We start from the raw sequence: 19,986 nt of genomic DNA on the forward strand, positions 1-19,986 counted from the left end.
AAAAAACTGTTTTTCGAATTATTAAAAACGTAACTTTTTAACTGAAATTATATTAATGTTTTGAAATAAAAAAAAAAATGGAGATACTTTTTGCTGTTAATTAATCATGTGTCTAAATCCATTAATTAGCAGGTAGTTAACGGATTACATCAGATTGTAATTAGCAATTAGGTTTAGGTCTTGTTTCTCAATTTAACAAAATTCTTAGGAGTCTATTTGTAAGAGCTGTTGTCCTTAAAAAATGTTATTGTCATTTCGATAATTGACTCAACATTGTTATGAAAACAAAAACGTTACAGCTTAAAAAAAATAAAATAAAATTGAATACATTTTAAAAATAAGATTAACATTTTTTGTTATGAAAAAAGAAAAAGTATTAATTCAGTTAGAATTGTGTCATGAGAAAAGAAAAGAAATATCCTTCTTTTTTAAGGAAAATTCTAGAAATGAGAATGATCCTTATTTTTGGAGGGACATTTGACTAAATCAAGAGACACGGTTTTATTTATTTATTAAAAGATAAAAAGGATATGGAATCTGAAAAATGAAGTGTTTGACCTGCAAAATGTGGAAGGATGACTTGCAATTCAGCGTTAAGCAAGCTGTAATATACATACACAATTATTGATTCCATTTTTTGTTATTCGTTGCTTCGTATCCTTTTTTATTTATATTTTATCCTACACTTTTCGTTATTTAAGTTCTCAAAATCATCTAATTAGATTACAATCCAATATTTATATTTAATATATTTTTTTATATAAAAATGCATACATTTTATAGATAAAAAAACATAAATACAACAATAAGATCTTACATAAATACAGACTATGTCTTATACAAAATCTATAAAGGTAAAAAAACGACTATAAAGAGCAAATAAAACAAACAATAGATGAAATATATACTTCTCCAAACTCCAAATTTGCAGAAAAACACATGTAATCTCATCTTCAACATTTAAACTTTTGTGAATCTTCAGATCAAAGTATTTTCTTTTGCAATCACGTAGATGTAGTGATTTACGTATAAGATCTACCATTTATGTTCTTGCTAAAACAGAAAAATTTACAAAAATAATAATAATAAACAACAGATACAATTCAAGCGGAATAAAAGATTTGGTGAAATATATGCAATCCAACTATAATTTATTGAATAAATAAAAATAAAAATAAAACAATAAAACGGCGCAAGGAGGAAACTTCCTCCTCAAATAGAAGACTGCAATTCGAAAAAGAAAAAAAATCCAATTAACAGAAAAATCAACTAATGAAATTGGTGAAAAATCGATGAAAATTATATTTGTATTTAATATTAATTAATCTTCAAAACAGGTAATCCACTGGCGGCTTTTTCTTTATTATTTGCTTTTTCCTACAGTTTGTTTGGTTCCATGTTTATAATTATGTCAGTTTGTTTATTGTTTTTTTTAACTCAATTGTTTATTATAAATAGTTTATTAATTTTGAGTTTGTAAATAGTTTATGAATCAGTCTATTTTTAAAATAAAAATATATTATTAAGTCTGTAAGTTTTGATTTATATAAAATAACAAGTTATTTTTTTATCACTAATTATTTTTTATATATGTTTAAATAAGTTTTACATAATTATTTTATTTTTTTTTGCATGAAAGATTGGGACGCGATTAAGTGGCTAGACATCCCAATTAGGTTGGCACCCCTAACACACCAAATCAACCCGAAATATTATTAATAAAAAAAGAAAAATTACAAAGGGAGGAAAAGAAAAATAAAACAGGTTCAAAACAGAAAAATTAAGGAAAACGAACATGCGCAACATTACAAAGGTCGTCAAAAACAGACGATTGACAAAAATGAGGAGCCGAGTGCCACCAGGTAAGAGCATAAGCTGTTTTGCCAAAATGAGCAAGTTGATCCGCCGCCTGATTGCTTTCTCGATAGATATGAGTGATTCTGCAATTCATATTCGAAAATCTAGATAAACACTGAAGCCAGTCTTGTCTAATTATCCAGAGAGCCATGGTAGACTTTCTGTTTAGCAAATCAACCGCATATGCAGAATTCGATTCAATCCAAAGATTGTGCCACCCCCGTTCCCAGACAGATTCTACTACGAAAATAATGACAGTCATCTCGGCAATGTGTATAGGAACTAGAGAGGTTAATACCATAGCAGCCAACAACAAAACCTCGTGAATTTTTTAAAATCCCACCAGCTCCGGCGATACCAGGCGTACTGTCCGCCGCGCCATCGGTATTAACCTTTATCCAACCCGACGGCGGCGAACACCAACGAACAATGATAGGATCCGGCGGAGGCCTAGCACGGCTCGGCAAATTGACAAACCATTTTGGTTCCTGAATGAGTGAAGCCGATTCTGAAGGAATTGGATTGAAGGGAGACCATTTTAAAAAATAGTCATATTTCTGATGTACCAAATATACCAAACAGCAGTTATAGAAGCCAAATTTCACCATTTTCTCATAGAAATATACAAATGGACAACTCTAAAACATAATTATTTTATTATATTAATACAAACATAAAAAAATATTAATAATAAAAGTATATTATTATTTAGTTATTTTTTAATTAAAAATAGATAATCAACTTATGATAACTTTAGTATTTCAATTTTAAATAATAAATATATTTCATATAAAATTATTTTACACGGTATTTATAATTTATGTATATTCTTTTCAATTTATAATTAATGATCGATTAAATGAAATATAAATTAAATAATCATGAATCAAATTTGTAAAACTAAAATTTATGAAATAATTCATACTTAATTTTGATACATATTATTTTTTAGTAAAAAATAGTGAAATGTTAATTTTTTTTAATGTAACATGTAAAATTAGTTCTTTTAATATATTAATTTATCAAACATCATGAAACACTGATCTAATTTATCTTAGATAGATAAACTTATCATTTTATATATAATTATTTATTATAAGTATTTTAAAAAAAGAATAAGTATTTTTAATATATTATTGATTATATATAAATAAATTTATTAATACATAATTACAAAAACCATATAAAATATTATATGAAAGATAGTTCATTATTATTCAAATTAAAATATTAAATAATAATATAATTTTATTACTAATATTACTTTTCATATTTATATTAATATAATAAAATAATTATATAAAATGTAGTTAAAGTATTCTTAAAAAAAGTTAAAGAATTAATGATTGAATGGTAAACTTGTTATTTATATAAAATTTGTGGATGAAGTAATTAGTTTTGTTCCAACTTAAGGAGTTTGTAGTGTGTATTTTAAAGTAGAGTGACTAACTGACTAGTGTAATATGTATAAATTTAGAGACTAATAAGGGACCGTTTGTTTTTGGGATTCCAGGAAAGGGTAGGGGAATGAAGTTTCATTCCTTTTGTTGGTGTTTGTTTTATCAATTCAATCATTCCTTTTACCCTCTTTTAGTTTTGGGTTTACCCCTAATTCCTCTAATCTCATTTTTCTAGCATTTAACATATATAACTATATGGAACATAAATATGAGATACTACAATTTTGACACGAAACACGATAATTGTCAGGTCTAACATGAAGACTTGCTTGATTCAGCTGTTAGCCAATAGCGGTTGTTGTTGTTGTTGCTATTATTTATTTGTTATTAGCTGATTAATATTAGGAGGCGTCTGGTTCACAAGGGGTAAGAAAAAAGGAATCAAGGGAAACTAAAGGAAAGGAAAGAAATAAGCATTAATTTTCCTATGTGTTTGGACATGTTTAGGAAAAGGAATAGGGTAAAGGGAATCCAATTCCCTACATGGCTTGGGGTAATGGCTTAACCTAAAGCGGGGTAAACCCATAATCTAAAATGGGTAAAGGGAATGAGTTTTTTTTTAAACAAACAAGAACAAAGGGAATGAAACCCTTCCATTCTCATTTCCATTCCTAAAGACTCCGAACCAAACGCCCCCTTAGTATTTATTAAAATTATGATTAATTGTTGTTGTTAGTATGTAAAATGTCTAATATGGACATGTTTTAAATTAATAAAAAAAATTGTAATGCACAAATTAAAAAAAAAATTAAATAACTAAATAAAAATAAAAATAATAATTTACTGAACGTAGTGAAACATTGTTCTTTTGGCAATAGATATGAATATTGTTGAAGAAACATGTGTTTTGTAGAAATAAAAATGATAACTTTACCAATATCAAATAAATAACAACTGTTAATAAAAAGTTCCAAAGTACTATGGTTTCTATATATAAAAAAAAGCTAAACATTGTTGTTGTATAAAACCTAATCAAACACTTCATTTCTTGCGGTTTGAGTTAAACGTTAAACACTACTCTGAAAAACTAAAACAAACGCCCCTAAAATCACGTACATGCCACATGACGATAAAAAAATAGATTTTTTTATTGTCACATGACCGTGTTAAACAATTGAATTAAGTAAATAAAAAATATGATATTATTATTATATTATATGAAAGAGTCGGTCATAATATGACTGTCGCATCACTATTCCAATAATATTTTTGGAATCAGTAAAGTGATTTTATTCAGTAAGGTTCCATTTGGTACGTTGTAATAGACATCGTAATGGAATGACCATTACAATGAAGGTTCATTACTATGTTTGGTTAGTCATATCATTTTGGTCGCTGTGGAATCACCATTACATCATTCAATTTTTCTTCACAAATTTATGTAATGGGCATTACAAACAAAATAGACATGAATCCTCATTACAATTAGCCCTTGTTTATTGACGGCGAAATATGAAAAAAATAAAAACCGAAAAAATACAAAAATGTGAAAAAACCGAGAATGAGAAAAAATGCAAAAAACAAAAAAAAAACATGAAAACGAGAAAAAACACGAAAAAATGTGAAAAAACCGAAACGAGAAAAAATACAAAAAATTGCAAAAACATGAAAACGAGAAAAAATATGAAAAACACGAAAATGGTAAAACGAGAAAAAATGCAAAAACATAAAAACGAGAAAAAATATAAAAAACACGAAAATAGTAAAACGAGAAAAAACACGAGAAGTTGTGAAATGAAAAAACGGAAAAAAAAACAAAAAGAGAAAAACAATAAAAAAAGAAAAAAAAGAAATTGAAGAAAACATGAAAATCCGAAAAATGTTAAAAAAAACATGAAAATTGTATTTAACTAATATAAATATACGAATTGTAATGATAATGGAATTTTATTAAAATTTACTAACCAAATATGATAATGTAATTATGATTCTATTCTATTACATTACACATTTGATTACATTACAACTTTGATCATTACATTTCATTACAACGTACTAAACGGACCATAAATTTATTAAAACACAGTTGAAATTCAGTGATACTCTTTCAAACTGATTTGAAACTTTTAGTTACCATTAGTACAATATTACCCTTAAAAAGTGGCAATGATGGAATCTAATAAATAACCACAGAAAGAAAGAAGTATGAAGGCAATATTGTTTATTATTTAATTTTATTAACAATCAATTCAGTTCATTTTTAGTAACAATCAGTTCAGTATAGTACAATATAATATAATTCAGTTTAGTTCAGCATTCAGTAATTTATCATTATTTATTATAATTATTATTATTTGTATATAATTTATTATTATTGTTTATAATATATATAATTTATTATAATAATAATAATAGTTATTATTATATTATTTATTATAATTATAATTATTTATATATAATTTATTAATTATCCCGACTACATTTTAATTGTTTTTAATTATTTTCGTTAACTTCATCATCATCATCGTCATCTTCATTCTCTGCTCCCACTTTATTCCCCGCTCCCACTAGACGTGATTGAATGAAAATTTGTATTTGTATTTGAATAGAAATTTGTATTAATATGGAAATTTATATTTGTATTTAATTTCATAGGCTTTAAATTGTATGTAAATTTGTGTTTGTATGTAATTTGTATTTTTAGTTAAAATTAGACTCATTTTTATTTAATTTCATAGGTTTTTATTGAGCCAACTTTTATTTGATAATCAATTTAGTTTTAATCTTGGGATAAGGTACCGAAATAAGCCTATGGTTTTTGGAAAAGTATCAATTTAGGCTGCACGTACAAAATAACACCAACATAGGCTTAACGTTTAAAAAATGATATCAATTTAGGCATCGAGAACGGATTGGACACATCATTCCTATTACTTCGTTAAGTTTTGATTTCTCCCTCCACGTACAATTGACAGAACTTAACGGAGTAATATCAATGCTGTGTCTCGTTCCGTTACCGAGGCCTAAATTGGTACATTTTTTAAATGTTAAGCCTATATTTGTGCTATTTGGTACGTGAAGCCTAAGACCTATTTTGATACATATTATCTTTTTTATCTTTAATAATATATTTATTTATTATTGTTATTATTATTATTATTATTAGAACCATTATTGTTATTTTAAGCTTATTAATGTCTAATATTATCCTTAAAACTATTTTAAAGTCTAATATCATCATTATTGTTAAGTTCAGTAGCATTCAGTTAAATTCAGTAGCATTTAGTCCAGTTCAATTCAATTCAGTTCAGTTCAGTAACATTCAGTTCAGTTCAGTTTTTTTTAAGTGATAAAGAACATAGCCTAACTTTTGTCGAAATAAATAAAATAATAATAGAGAATAAGATGAAAAAAATATTCTTAACACGGATAACTAGAAGCAATTTTACCTCTAATATTTAAAATTGTACAATTTTATCTCCTAACGTTAACAATTAAGATTAGGGGCGGAACTAGGGGGGTTGGGGTGGGCTCGAGCCTCGGCAGACCGCCGGAGAATTGAGAATTTTTTTTTTAGTAATAGTGTCTGATAATATTTTGGAGTGAATTATATTGATTCTATATAGCATCATTTCAATGTTTAAAGGTAAATGAGATGGTTAAAGATGCTTACTTTTATTTGAGAGGTCATATGCTCAACTCTCTTCGATTTCTTTTTTTTTTAAAAGTTTTTATTTATTTTAATTTTATTTTTTAATAATTATAAAAACATGTTACAATTATTAATTAATTTAAATAGACTCTTTATTTTTATTCTGATAACACTTTTAAATTCATTTTTAATATGTCTTTACTATTAAAAAAAAGTAAACATATTTAATATTCATTTTTATTATGTCTTTACCATTAAAAAAGTAAACATGTTTAATTTTCTAGTAGTTCAATGCTAGTTTCTAGAAAATGGTAACATTTTTACAGTTTGAACGCGTTGGAGGCTAAATTTTTTTTGTCCTGCCCGTATGCGATATAATATTTTTAACATTATAAAAATTTATTATTAAATATTTAAACTCCGGCTTAGTTTGAGTTCTGATTCCGCCACTGGTTAAGATCAATTTTATTCCTAACATTGACATATTAGGTCAATTTAATAAATACTAAATCAAACTGACGCATATCTAATGCATGTGTGCGTCATTTTATGACTCACCAGTAACAAATCACCAATATATGTATTCACATGAAAAATATATGAAACGCATGTATGCCTATTAAAAAAATTAAATATTTTATTAAATTTTTTTAGAACCAACCGATAAATATAAAACAGAATATTTGTATTTTTTTTAATAATATGTAAAATTTGACCACATTTATCTATGTTAGATGTAAAAATATTTTTGGTTATCAATGTTAGGGTAATGTAAGGAGTGGTTTCATGAAAACTATATATATATATATAATCTGGGTAAAATCAAAAAAATATAAAACCTGCGTAGCATTTTCTGTCCCGCTGTGTAGAATTCAAAATATAAGATAACTTTTAGATGGAAGAGGGTTTGAATTCTAAAATTAACGGCTATTAACCTGAAGTTTGAAATAGCGGGTCCCACAACGTCGATGCAATTTTTTTCTTTGTTCTGTTTTGGAGTGAAAACTGCAAAAGCGCTCATTGAAAAACATCAGTATTTCTGCACCAGTGAATGAGTGGTCCCAAACCCCAATTTGTTTAAAGATCGATGGTTTCGTTAATTATCTTTTTAAGATAGAAACAAAAGCGTTTATTTTTCTATATTTTATTTTTATTTCAATAAATTAGCAATTAGATGCCGACATATGTGCTTATCCTCTTATGGCCTCAATTGATCTTATCACATTATCCTAAAAACATGTATATTCAAAATAAAAATATTATTAATTTTTTTTTTGATAGAATATTATTAATTTTTTTAGAAAGAAAATAAAATAATTGGAATGTGATACTTAAATTAGATTAGATGTTCATACTATGATTATTGAGTAATTTATATCTGTGGTCGACTTTTTTTTCCTTATGGAATATAAGAAAGTTTACTAAACAGCTTTAACTCATCAAACTTATAATAACAGTTGTTTGGTGAAAAGAGGTTTGAAATAGCTTATTAGATCGAAAAAAAATTAATTTTTAAAAAGTTTGATTTTATGAACATTTTCAGTTAGTTTATTGCTTCATCTATTTTGTATAACATTTTTACTTTTAATTACTATGATTTTTAAAATCGAGCCGACCAGTTGAACCAAAAACCGGTCAGATTTCTGATCCAGTTATAATATTTTGGGATCATTGCTAATGACTCCATACAAACCGGATGAAACCGGCGAATGGGGATCAATCCGGTGAACCGGTCTCAACCGGGTTCAATTAAAAAAATTAGATTTTAACTTACATTTATTAAATATTTAATAAAAAATAGTAAAAAATTCCTAAAAGAAACTATGAAGAAGTTCAAACTTGAGGTTCCTTGATGGTTTCCTCATCCACTTGTCTATTTATAATTTCACTTTGTGCTTTATTTTCTCCTATTTTCAAATGTGAGATTGATTCTTCTTTATTCTTCATCTTCTACTTTATGTTTCCTTATTCCATAAACGTCCCACATGAAAAACTTGGAAGTAAATAAAATGAGAGTGATTATAAATAAACTCTTCTTAAGCTATTATTGTGTAATTGATTTGTTTATTTTTTTTCATTATTTTTCTTATTTCATTTAATAATATAGTTCAATTATTTTTATAAATTAAATTTGGCTTCTTGGTTTTGCTATTGGGTTTACTAATGACATAATTACTATTATAAATATAATAAAATATAGAGAGATTGTTTTATTTTATCATACTACTTTGGTTAAGTATATTTATTAATTATATATATATTATTTATTTATAATGTTGTCCATTCAACCAATCCGAGTTAACCGGTTGAATCTATTGACCTTTGACCTTTTTGTCAATCCGGTTTGATGTCCGGTACGGTTTTTAAAACATTGGTAATTACTACCATTTAACCTCAAATAAAGGTTTTACCATATCTTTATTTATCATTTTATACAAACATCTATTAACAATCAGCTAAGTTTTACCAAACAAATTTAAACAATCAGCTAGTCAAATCAGCTAACCAAAAAGGTAATCTACTAACAGTTAATGTAATCAGTTATTTACCAAACATGACCCATGCATTTTTGGTAAAGAGAGATTTGAAGTAAAATTAGAGGGTTTGAACACTAATGTAAAGGGTCGTCTTAAAGATTTTGGGGGTCATTTGTAAAACATAAAAACACAATTCTGGATTTTCAAGTTGATTTGATTAAATTACAACAGTGACTATGTGGATCATTCCGAGCACATTTTTAGTGATAACCTTTTAATTTTCAAGATGAATTTATCAAGAAATCATCTTTGAGACTGAATTAACACTTGAATATTTTTTATCTGTTTTTCACATCGAGATTCATTTTTTTTTTTTTTACTTTAGGAGACATAATTGAAAAACTCAAAAAGCAATGTTTAACTGTAAATAAAGGTCTAAAGGTAATAAAAATATACAAAATTGTATATATATATAGAATTAAACCAAAATTAAGTAAATATTGAATAACTAATTTATAGTAATAATAAGTGAATCATATTCAACCAATTATTATATTCAATAAACTTATATTTCTTTCAAAAAAAAAATAAAATTTCAGAAAAGAAAGTACAATAAAATTTCATAAACTTGTATGCCTTTGCCATAAGAAAATATATACAATTTATTTCTTTTGCAATTAGGTGTGCGTTAAAAAAGAAGGGAAAAAATTATATAGAAATTCATCTTTTAAAAACTATTTACAACCATGTCTAGTCATAATTCTGGATTATGTCAAACTAGTAAAATCAGTATTTTTTAATATATTTTAAGGATTAGAATTGATAAATTAGAAGGCTAAATATATTTTCTAGGGTTTATAATTTATGAATTGGAGTCTAGATTTCTTAAATTATGGTATAAAATCATAATACATAGATAATAATGACATATTAAAAATTAAGTTTGGTGATACGACTAAGTTGTAATTTTATACTTAATTATGATATTCATGTATTTCACCCAAAAAAAAAAATTGGGGGTCCTTCCAAATTGGGGGCTTGTGCAGTTGGACACCTTGAACACTCTTTACTATGGGTCTGGTAAGCATGGTATGAGTCTTGTAGGTATGAGTCTGTCTATGTATAGGTTGTAGCTGTCTAGGTAGTATTCTTAATGTGTATATATATGTATTCTTCTTGAATGAAATATATTCATATAATTTTAGTATATATGATATTCCATGTGTTTCCACTGTATTCACATGGTTTGTAACATGGTATCAGAGCTTAGTTTGACTTCATTTTCTGCCCTTATGCGCGGAGTTTGTATTTTGGGGCTGTTTTCTTCGGCATTAATGTATGCCTTGTTAGCAGATTGTTTGGACCTAGGGTTCCAAGTTTCGGTTCATCTCACCGAATTGTCGACGTTCCCTCTTCCACCGCATGTCCTTTTGTTTCCAAGTTGTTTATTCGGTTAGTTTTCCGGTGAATCTCCTTTTGTACAGTGACGTTGCTTGTGTTGCTTCAACTGAGTTTTGCTTGTCCTTTACCAACGAAGCTTGATGTTGTTGTCGTCTCTCCTGTCCGATTTGTTATTCTAGGTTACGTCTCCCGGATTATGTTTTATATTCCAAAGTATTTTGAGTTGTATTGTCTTTTAAACTTTGTATTCTGTATCTGTAGCAAGCTAAACATGATTAAAACCAATGCTCCAGTTTGAAGAAGACTGTAATAATGTAAGCATGGTATGAATCTTGTAGGTACGAGTCTATCTAGGTATGGACTGTAGCTGTCTAGGTAGTATGCTTAATGTGTATATATATATGTATTCTCTTTGGATGAAATGTAACGACCCGGTCCGGTCCGGAGTGGGTGGCGCCGGGGTAGAAGGTTTGAGCAAGGAGCGGCCCTAAGGGATGATGATGGGGGCAGGAATGAAACTGAATCCCACATCGGAAATGGAGAGGGAGTGATTGAGGCTTATTAGTAAGATGTGAATCTAATACATACAGACACGTTTTAAAGTCGTGAGGCCCAAGGTGTTGGATTTAGGGCCAGAGCGGATAATAACTACATGGTATTGGACCAGGGTGTTACAATTGGTATCAGAGCCGACTCTCCACGTACGATGTGTGGTTTGGGGACGAACCAGGCGGAAGCTGGTGGGCATGTAATGATCCGGTCCGGATGGGTGGCACTGGGGTAGAAGGCCTGAGCAAGGAGCGGCCCTAAAGGATGACGATAGGGGCATGAATGAATTGAATCCCACATCGGAAATGGAGAACGAGTGATTGGGGCTTATTAATAAAATGTGAATTCAATACATGCAAATGCGTCTTAAAGCCGTGAGGCCCAAAGTGTTGGATTTTGAACCAGAGCGGACAATATCTATATGGTATTGAACCAGAGTGTTACATGAAATATTTTCATATAGTTTTAGTCTATATGATATCTCATATATTTCTAATGTATTCACATTAGCGAGTCATCGAATTCGTAAACAAATCTAAAGAATGGTAAAGAAAAATAATCCGTATTTATATGAGTTACAGGAAACTAATAATATAATCAGAGGAAGTTAATGGTATTCCAATACCACATTCGGTTAACAATTCTAAATTTTTGTTAATTATGATTGTCTTGCTTTCCCTATACAAGCTTAATTATTAGCATATAGTATAATATCATATGAAGAACAAAATGGATTGTTTTAATATCTGATCCCAATTATTGAGCATTATTGATTATATAAATATCCAATAATCCATACCATTATCATCTCATAAACTTTAATAATATAATAATAATCAATTATATTATACTTTTAAAAGTAACTTGTTTGCACACTGCCTAGCGCCTCCATCTATTTTGGATTATTTCAATCTAAGCAATTTTTCAGGAATTAATATTTTTATGGAGCAAAATGTTATTACTTAAGCTAAAAGCTAAAGTGAGGTTCACCACAAGCTTTACTATACATGACATATTTTAGATTTGGCAGATGAAATGAAATTTTCAATGATTGTGAAATCACACAACTGATCATACTCACCATTTTATAAATCAATTATCCATGATCATTGGAATCAGCGGTGAATACATGATTGCTTCATTGGAGGCAATTTTTTTTTTGTCTAAAACCATCTGGTATCCGGATGATAGCGTGATTTATTCCAATTGAGCCGGTAGATTAGATTTCTCCTGGAAGAAATTCTTTCATCAAATATTTTAATCACAACTGTAATTTAATTTCTCAATTCTGACACTGGTTATGACAAAATTATTAGAAGCATCCGGTTTTTCATGTCCAATGAATGACTTTTTATATATGTTTTGAGATTACAATACACGTGTCCAAATGTGAATTGGAAGTACTTCAAAGACCGAATGGATGTTGGTTATGATCATAGATTGTGTTATCCTCCAAAAGATTAGGAGGTCTAATTAAAGCAGCACTCGGATGCGGTGGAGCTTTCAATTGCAACACAAGTTATATTGTTTTATGCATAAATAATTGGGCATCTCAAATTCTGTGGATTCACCAAAAGTGTAGGCACTTAGGAGGCTAACACTTCCTAATTGTTAGGTACGAGGATACTCACTTCCTGATGTTCAATTTTAATCCTTTTTACATCAATTAATGAAACACAAAACGTGTATTCATCTCAAATATATTATATGGCTTTCCAAAACTATTTACACGTTTCAGAATTATAGGCTTTACTATGGTAAGTCAACATAGGTGTAACTAATTGAAAATATCTCTTTTAATTTGAGTAGTTAAAAATCTCACTTCGCCTAATTTAAATTTTTCGAGTTCGTATAAATTATCAAAAAGCAACAATACCTCTTCTCCCATGGGCTTTAAATTGTTTCATTTTTCTTTTACATATGACATGACAATTATGTTTGTGTCATATGATAGCCAAAAAAAAATATCCATTTTTTTATGTTTTTTTTGTTATCGCGTGGCTATCGTATTGATGTAGATAAAATCAAAATGGAAGGTTTTAATCTTAAACCAATAAAAAATACAATTTTTCTAGCTAAACTAGAAAGATGAGTTATGCCAAATGGATAGAAATCTAAGCTCTCAAGGAGGCTATTAGTTTAATTCATCAAAAGTTAGGTTTCATTACAAAAAGAGGAGTATATATATACTCATTTTCTAATCCAAGCAAAAATACTAAAATGCCTCGATAAGGCTACAAGCAAGTAATAAACCTAGGGGTAAGATATGAATAAGTATCTAGAAGGTTAGGGAGGTAAATAAGGTGAACGACAAACTGGTAAATAGTAGAGTGACAAGACAGTAAATATCAAGTGGCATCTGTTGTCTCCCATAGCATCAACTTGGCAGAGAAGGCAGCATAAGTGACTCCACACGTCGTGTCATATGACTCACACAACGTGCAAGTCCTTTGTTGGATCTTAAAGTTCTTCGTTCTTCCTCACCATGAAGAGCTGCAGGGCACGTCGAGTGGCACGTTGTGTAGAGGATGACTCAGTGTGCCATGTTGATCCTGATCCCTTCACCCTCTCAGCTTCATTGGTGGCACGCCGTGTGGCATATGGCTAGACGTGCCACACGGATTCTGCCCCATCCGTAGCTTCAACTCTTGTGGAGGCACAACACGCTACCTCAGTTCTTTCCTTATGGCATGTGAACTTCGCTTCATCCCTTTTCCCGGGCAACCCGTTGCCCTTGACTTCTCTCAATACGGATCTCGTGAGGGAGATGTCCTCATCACATATCATATATAAAAGTCTATCTTTTTCAACGTGGTTGTTACGATTTTTTTTTGTCTAAATTGGTCATAGTAAATTATTGAAAAAAAAAGTTCAATAATTTTACTGAAAGAAATGAAATTCAATGAGCTTTTTGAAACAAACTTGAAACTTCAACTTTAGATTATCAATTATACCATTTATGAAGTTAGGGATAAAATTGTTTTTTCGGTAGCAATGTTAAAATACTTTATTCCTTAAAACTATTTAGGAATAAAGTCCAATTTTCCCTTATCATTTTTTGGGAAGTATATCCTAACATGTGAAACGATAAAATTTTATTCTAGTATTTTCAAGCAATATCAATTTTATCCCTACTTGATAGTAATTGAGCAGATCGTTTTACTGTTATTTAACTGTCAAATCATCTAAACATTAATTATGTCTAAAATGTTCACTGTATTATTAACACAGTTACAAATAATCTGGAAAAATACTATTCACCAAGTCTGCTACATATAAATTAATCGCAAAAACCACCTAACATGTTTACTATGTTATTAATACTATATAAATAACTTGCCAAAATGCATGAAACTATTTCAAAATTAATAAACTTATTTGGAAGGTTCAATATAGTAGTCAAATAACAATTAAACCAATCTGTTCAAATTTTCCATCAGATAGACATAATATTGATCTTGGTTGGAATTTTAGGGGGTAAATATGCACTTTTCTCAAAATAATATGGACAACTCTGTGGCTTATGCCAACTATTTTGTATAATATCAAATTGGTTATGTAGATTACCCTCATATTAAAATGATCAATCTAGCAAATGAAGTATAAATTAGATTTAATAAATCAGAAGCTTTTTAAACTTGGCTCGAAAATTGATTGGTTCTTTAAACTTAAAAAGTATCACGCTAGCTTTCTGAACTTATTAAAGGGGACATGATTAACCCCTTAAATTCACATGATAGAATAAGATGAGATATGATATGATTAAGTAAGTTTAGGAGCTAATAAATTACTTCAAACAAGTGGTAATAAAATACTTTATAAGTTTAGAAGTTGAATCAAATTTTTAAGTTTATGAAATATAAGTGGCAGTGGGAGGAATCTTTGCTTCAAAGTCCATGCCAATAACCATCTTTCTTTCTCTCTTTCGATATCTCACATTGGCCCAAACAAAATGGTTTCCTTCTTTTTATGGGCCCATGAAATTTGTACAAAATCAAAAATTTCTCAATTGTTTTTTTGAATATAAAGAGTTTTATGTTGAATTAAAATCTATAAATTGAGCTTTACATGTTCAGTATTACTGTGAATTATGAGTGATTGTATATTAGTTTATTGAGTGATATAATTTAGTTTATGGGATAAGATGTATATAATGAGGATAAGCTTAATTATATGTAAATATTTGGTTAAGAAACTCGGTTAAAATATTCGTATTCTATAATTATGATAGACATATTAGAATTGCAACAATTAAATTTTATATAAAGGGTAAACAATTTATCAATGTTTATGTTTTTATATTATATATTATACTAGTCAGTGTCTTTGTTTTTATAAATAATTTATGTAATTTTTCAGTTTTTGTTTCTGTAACTCTTGAGTCCTTCTATAATAATCAATGGTCAAATTAGACTAAATAAAATTTTAAATAATAAAATTACCATTCACCCTATTTTTTTTAATGATACAACATTTATTTTCGTTATTTTTTCTTTCCGACATAAACTTAATCTCTCCAACGTATGGTAATTAATTTATTAATTTTTGCATATTACTATTTATACAACATTTTTTTTGTTGACAGGAAGGGATGAAACCCCAGAAAAACCAGCAGCAGCAAAAACAAAAAACCAGGAAAAAAACTCAGCTTAGCCGACCCAGATCGACACCGCTCATATCAGCAAGAAGGAAATCCTAGAGGCCTGCAGGCGGCCCATCACACTCGTGAAGACCAAGAGGAAACGACCCTAAGAAATTCGCCAACCAATCCGCTGCTCTATTACCCTCCCAGAGAGTATGAACAACTTTGACCTCCCATTGCGCTTTTAGAAACTCACGACACTCCTCAATGATCCAGAAATGCCTATGATTAACACGACCATTCGACATAACCAACCGGACCACCGTCAACGCATCCGTTTCAACCACAACTCGACGAAATCCCAGTTTCCAAGCCAATTTCATGCCATAGTACAAACCCCAAAGCTCCACTAACTCCGCCATGCACATCCCGATATTACCGTAAAAGACCCCCAGCCAGTTCCCGGAGGAATTTCTAATTAGGCCTCCACAAGTGGACCATCCCAAATTGCCCTTACACGCCCCGTCACAGTTGATTTTAACCCAGCCATCAGCCGGAGCCGTCCACCCCACCCTACAATCACTCATTGCCTCATCTCGACTCGTAGTAAGTCCAACCCGAGCACTTCTGACCATTTCCTGAGCTTGAGATAAAATAAAGTCGGGCTTGTCACTAACCTCCTGGGCAATTGGGTTGAACAATCACTCATTCCTCCAACGCCAAATCCACCAGCACCCTACCGCGAAAATCGATGGCCACTCAATCCCTCCCCAACGTTTTTGAATACGGAGGTTACCAGTTGATATTGTGTAGATTCTGCAGCACCGTAAAGCGTCCCTAGGAGGCACCGTTAGGATCGGTCAGGGGCACTCCGATGCCTAAGTCAGTAAACTTCTTGAGAGAATAAACTGTAATGACAAAGCAAAGCTTAAGAAGAGTGTGTAAGTGTACCTCTGTTGTCATGTTATGTGGGCATTTATACAAGTTTGAGTGATAACTGTAATAACCTTCTCTTTAATGTCTCCTTAATGAGGAGTAATGCTCTTCGAATGTAGTTTAACTCCATCTTCTAACTTCCAAGTTCTAGCAGGTTCTGAGCTATCATTAATGCTAGTTGAATGATGGTGGGTTACACCATATAATACTCTGCTTCTTCTAGAGGGGGATTGCCATATGAGGCGAATCCCCTTTTTGCCCCTCTTGGGAGGATCCTTGTAAGTAGCCCTGGCACGACACCGTATCTCCAACTAAGGTGGATTATAAGTGGAGTTCTACGAGACAACGTCGTATTCCTGTTATGTGCTATGTGGCGGATTGTAAGAAGGAGTGCTCAAGACGACACCGTATCTTTATCTGTACGCCATATATCTTGGAGGCGAGCCTTTTCTCCCTTTAAGCCCTCTTCACTAGGGAATATTTCTAGTTTAGTCCTTCATGTTTCATGGCGGATGTTATCAGAAGCCTCCCCTAAATGGTCTTTTAAGTTCTTTAGGACTTCTCAGCTTCCTCGCATGCTATTAGCATTTATTGTACCTGACAGGCACCTTTATCTAGGCCAATGACGTTTTTACAGGTGGCAGTTCTCGACACGGATTTCAAAATTATTTAATCATTTCACTAAATAGAAAAGGCTTTCCTTTCAACTTCTTTCATCTTCATCTTTGGCTCTCCACGATTTTCTCCAATTACCTGCAGAAGTTTGATCTCTCTCTCTACCTTTCGATTTTTCATGTAAGTTTATCTTTCTACTGTAATCTTTCCATTCTTTCCTGAGTTTTTGTTTATTGAATGCTTCTTTCATCTTCTACTTCTGCTTCCGAGAGAACTTTGAGTTTGAACTTAAACTTTTCCTTGGCGCCTTCTTCATTTCGTATTCCTATTGCGACTATGAAGGCCCAAAACCTTACCTCTAGAGAGGAAACAAGTTCTTCTACTCCTAAAAAGAAAGGGGCAAAATCCCCTAAAATGGAGGTGACCTCTTCTAGTTTTAGCTTTACCCTCATGATAACTCTTCAATATCTATATCCTTGGCTCCGAGCAGCTTCTTGTTTGGTTCCTACACCTTATCAGAGACATGCGTCCCCTCCTAGGGGTTATTTCGCGGTCTATGAGAGCCACATTGAAAGGGGCTTTAGTTATCCGGTTCCCAAGATGGTTGGGGACATGATTGAATTTTTCTATATCCCTATTTGCCAACTGCATCTAAACGGTTGGTTAGACTTAATATTAGATACTTACTTGGCGGCAAATCTGGGCTTAATTCTGAGCCCTCGCATTTTCTGAACTCTTCACACCATGTCCAAGCGTGGGGTGGAAAGTCACATTACCTTTTCCAAAATGAAAGGGTATTCGCCCTTTCATAGTAAGATGTCGAACGTTCACCATTGGGAACAAAGATTTTTCTTTGTGAAGATAGTGGAAGGCGTACCTCTTGGGTTCCCTGCCGGATGGAACTACAAACCAAAAGAGAGGGCAAATCAGAAGTTTTACCTTACCCAGGAGGAGAAGGATACTCTACGGATTCTTCGGTCCCTCAAGCACGACTTTTGGACGTACGACCAAGCTTTGACCATTATGAAGTCTGGCGAACCCCTGACGACGATACGGGACGAAGAGATCCGCTACAATAATTTATACGCTTTTGAAGGTATCTTCTGCCTTTTTGATTCGCCTTATTAACCTGTTTTTATCCTTCGTCCCTTCTTGCAGGGGGAGAATTAATGCCAAGGATGTTATTGCAGAGAGGCGGAAACTTCAGGCAGTTCTGGTTGCCCAAGAGAGGGCGAATGCTGCACTTAGCAAGAAGGACAGGAAGCGTCCTGCGACTCCTGGTGCCCAAACCCCTCCTTCTTCGAAAAAGGCGAGGGCGGATGGCCCTCCTCATGAGCAAGTTTCACAAGCCGGTGAATCAGATCAACAAATGATTCCGGTAAAGACTTCTAAGGTCTCCTTATTCTCCTCTTCTTTTTCTCAGGTATGCCTTTATTTTTGATGTGTTTTCGTAAAAATATTAGGATTTACCTTTGTCTTAGCTTTGCTTTTCGTTCGAGTTTTCAGTCTTCAAAGCCCGATCTTGGGGGTTACTGGTTATCCAAGCATGGTCCTGGGTTAGTCTTGGCTTCAGAGCATATAATGCATGACATTAAGGAAGCTATCGGCAAGCTTCCTATTGTTTTGGAGACGAGGGCCAAGTACAAGACCCTAACCCACCTTAAGATGATGAAGCGGCGATCTTTAGTGGTATGTGACATTTTTGCCTCTGGTACCTTTCATACTTTCCCTCCTTAACTCATTCCCTCTTTTTCACTATCTGTTTTAGATCATCGATCATTGCAATGCTGTGGAGGCGGACATCGCTATGAACGCGGTGAAGGAAGCCCGTCTCAAGGAGTTTGAAGGTGAAGTCTCCCTTGCCAATTCCAATGCTCAGGCGGCAAGTGCTTTAGCGGATGGCCTAAAGGAGAAGCTTGCTGATTTGGAGAAGAAGCTAAAGGAGAAGACCTTAGAAGCTGCCAACTTGTCTGAGGAGTTAAAGTTGGAGCAAGAGAGGCAAGAGAAGGATTGGGATCGATTAGAGGGAGCTTACGGACTTCGTGCCTACTATTATGGCGAACGTATCCTGACGGCTCTTCTGAAAGATTTCCCAGATGCTGGCATCGATGACCCCCAAGTGGAAGTTCCCTCCGAGAATGAAGCAGTTTACTATGCTTCTTTAGAGGATGTTAGGGCAGTCATTTTTAAAGAAGCTTTTGCCCCTCATGCCATACCAAAGAAGAGTGGAGAGATCATTGACCTGGAGGACGTCGTTCAGGACATGGAGGATGCTTTGGACGATGGCGATGTTGCGCCTGGTGAGGATCTCCCTAAGGCGGATGAGCAAACAAGAGGCCAACATGATCTTGCTCCTGAGCCTACGCCAAAGCCTGTTGAGGCTAACCCAAGCTCCTCTCCTCTTTATGATAATATTAAGGACCTCACTGCTTAGGGTTTTTTTGATGTAAAAATGCTACAATATCTTTTTGCACATTTAATATTTCTTTTGCTTCTCTTCAAGAAGTTTTTTCCTTT

This window comes from Euphorbia lathyris, chromosome 2, assembly GCF_963576675.1.
Source record: "Euphorbia lathyris chromosome 2, ddEupLath1.1, whole genome shotgun sequence".
Lineage (NCBI taxonomy): Eukaryota > Viridiplantae > Streptophyta > Magnoliopsida > Malpighiales > Euphorbiaceae > Euphorbia > Euphorbia lathyris.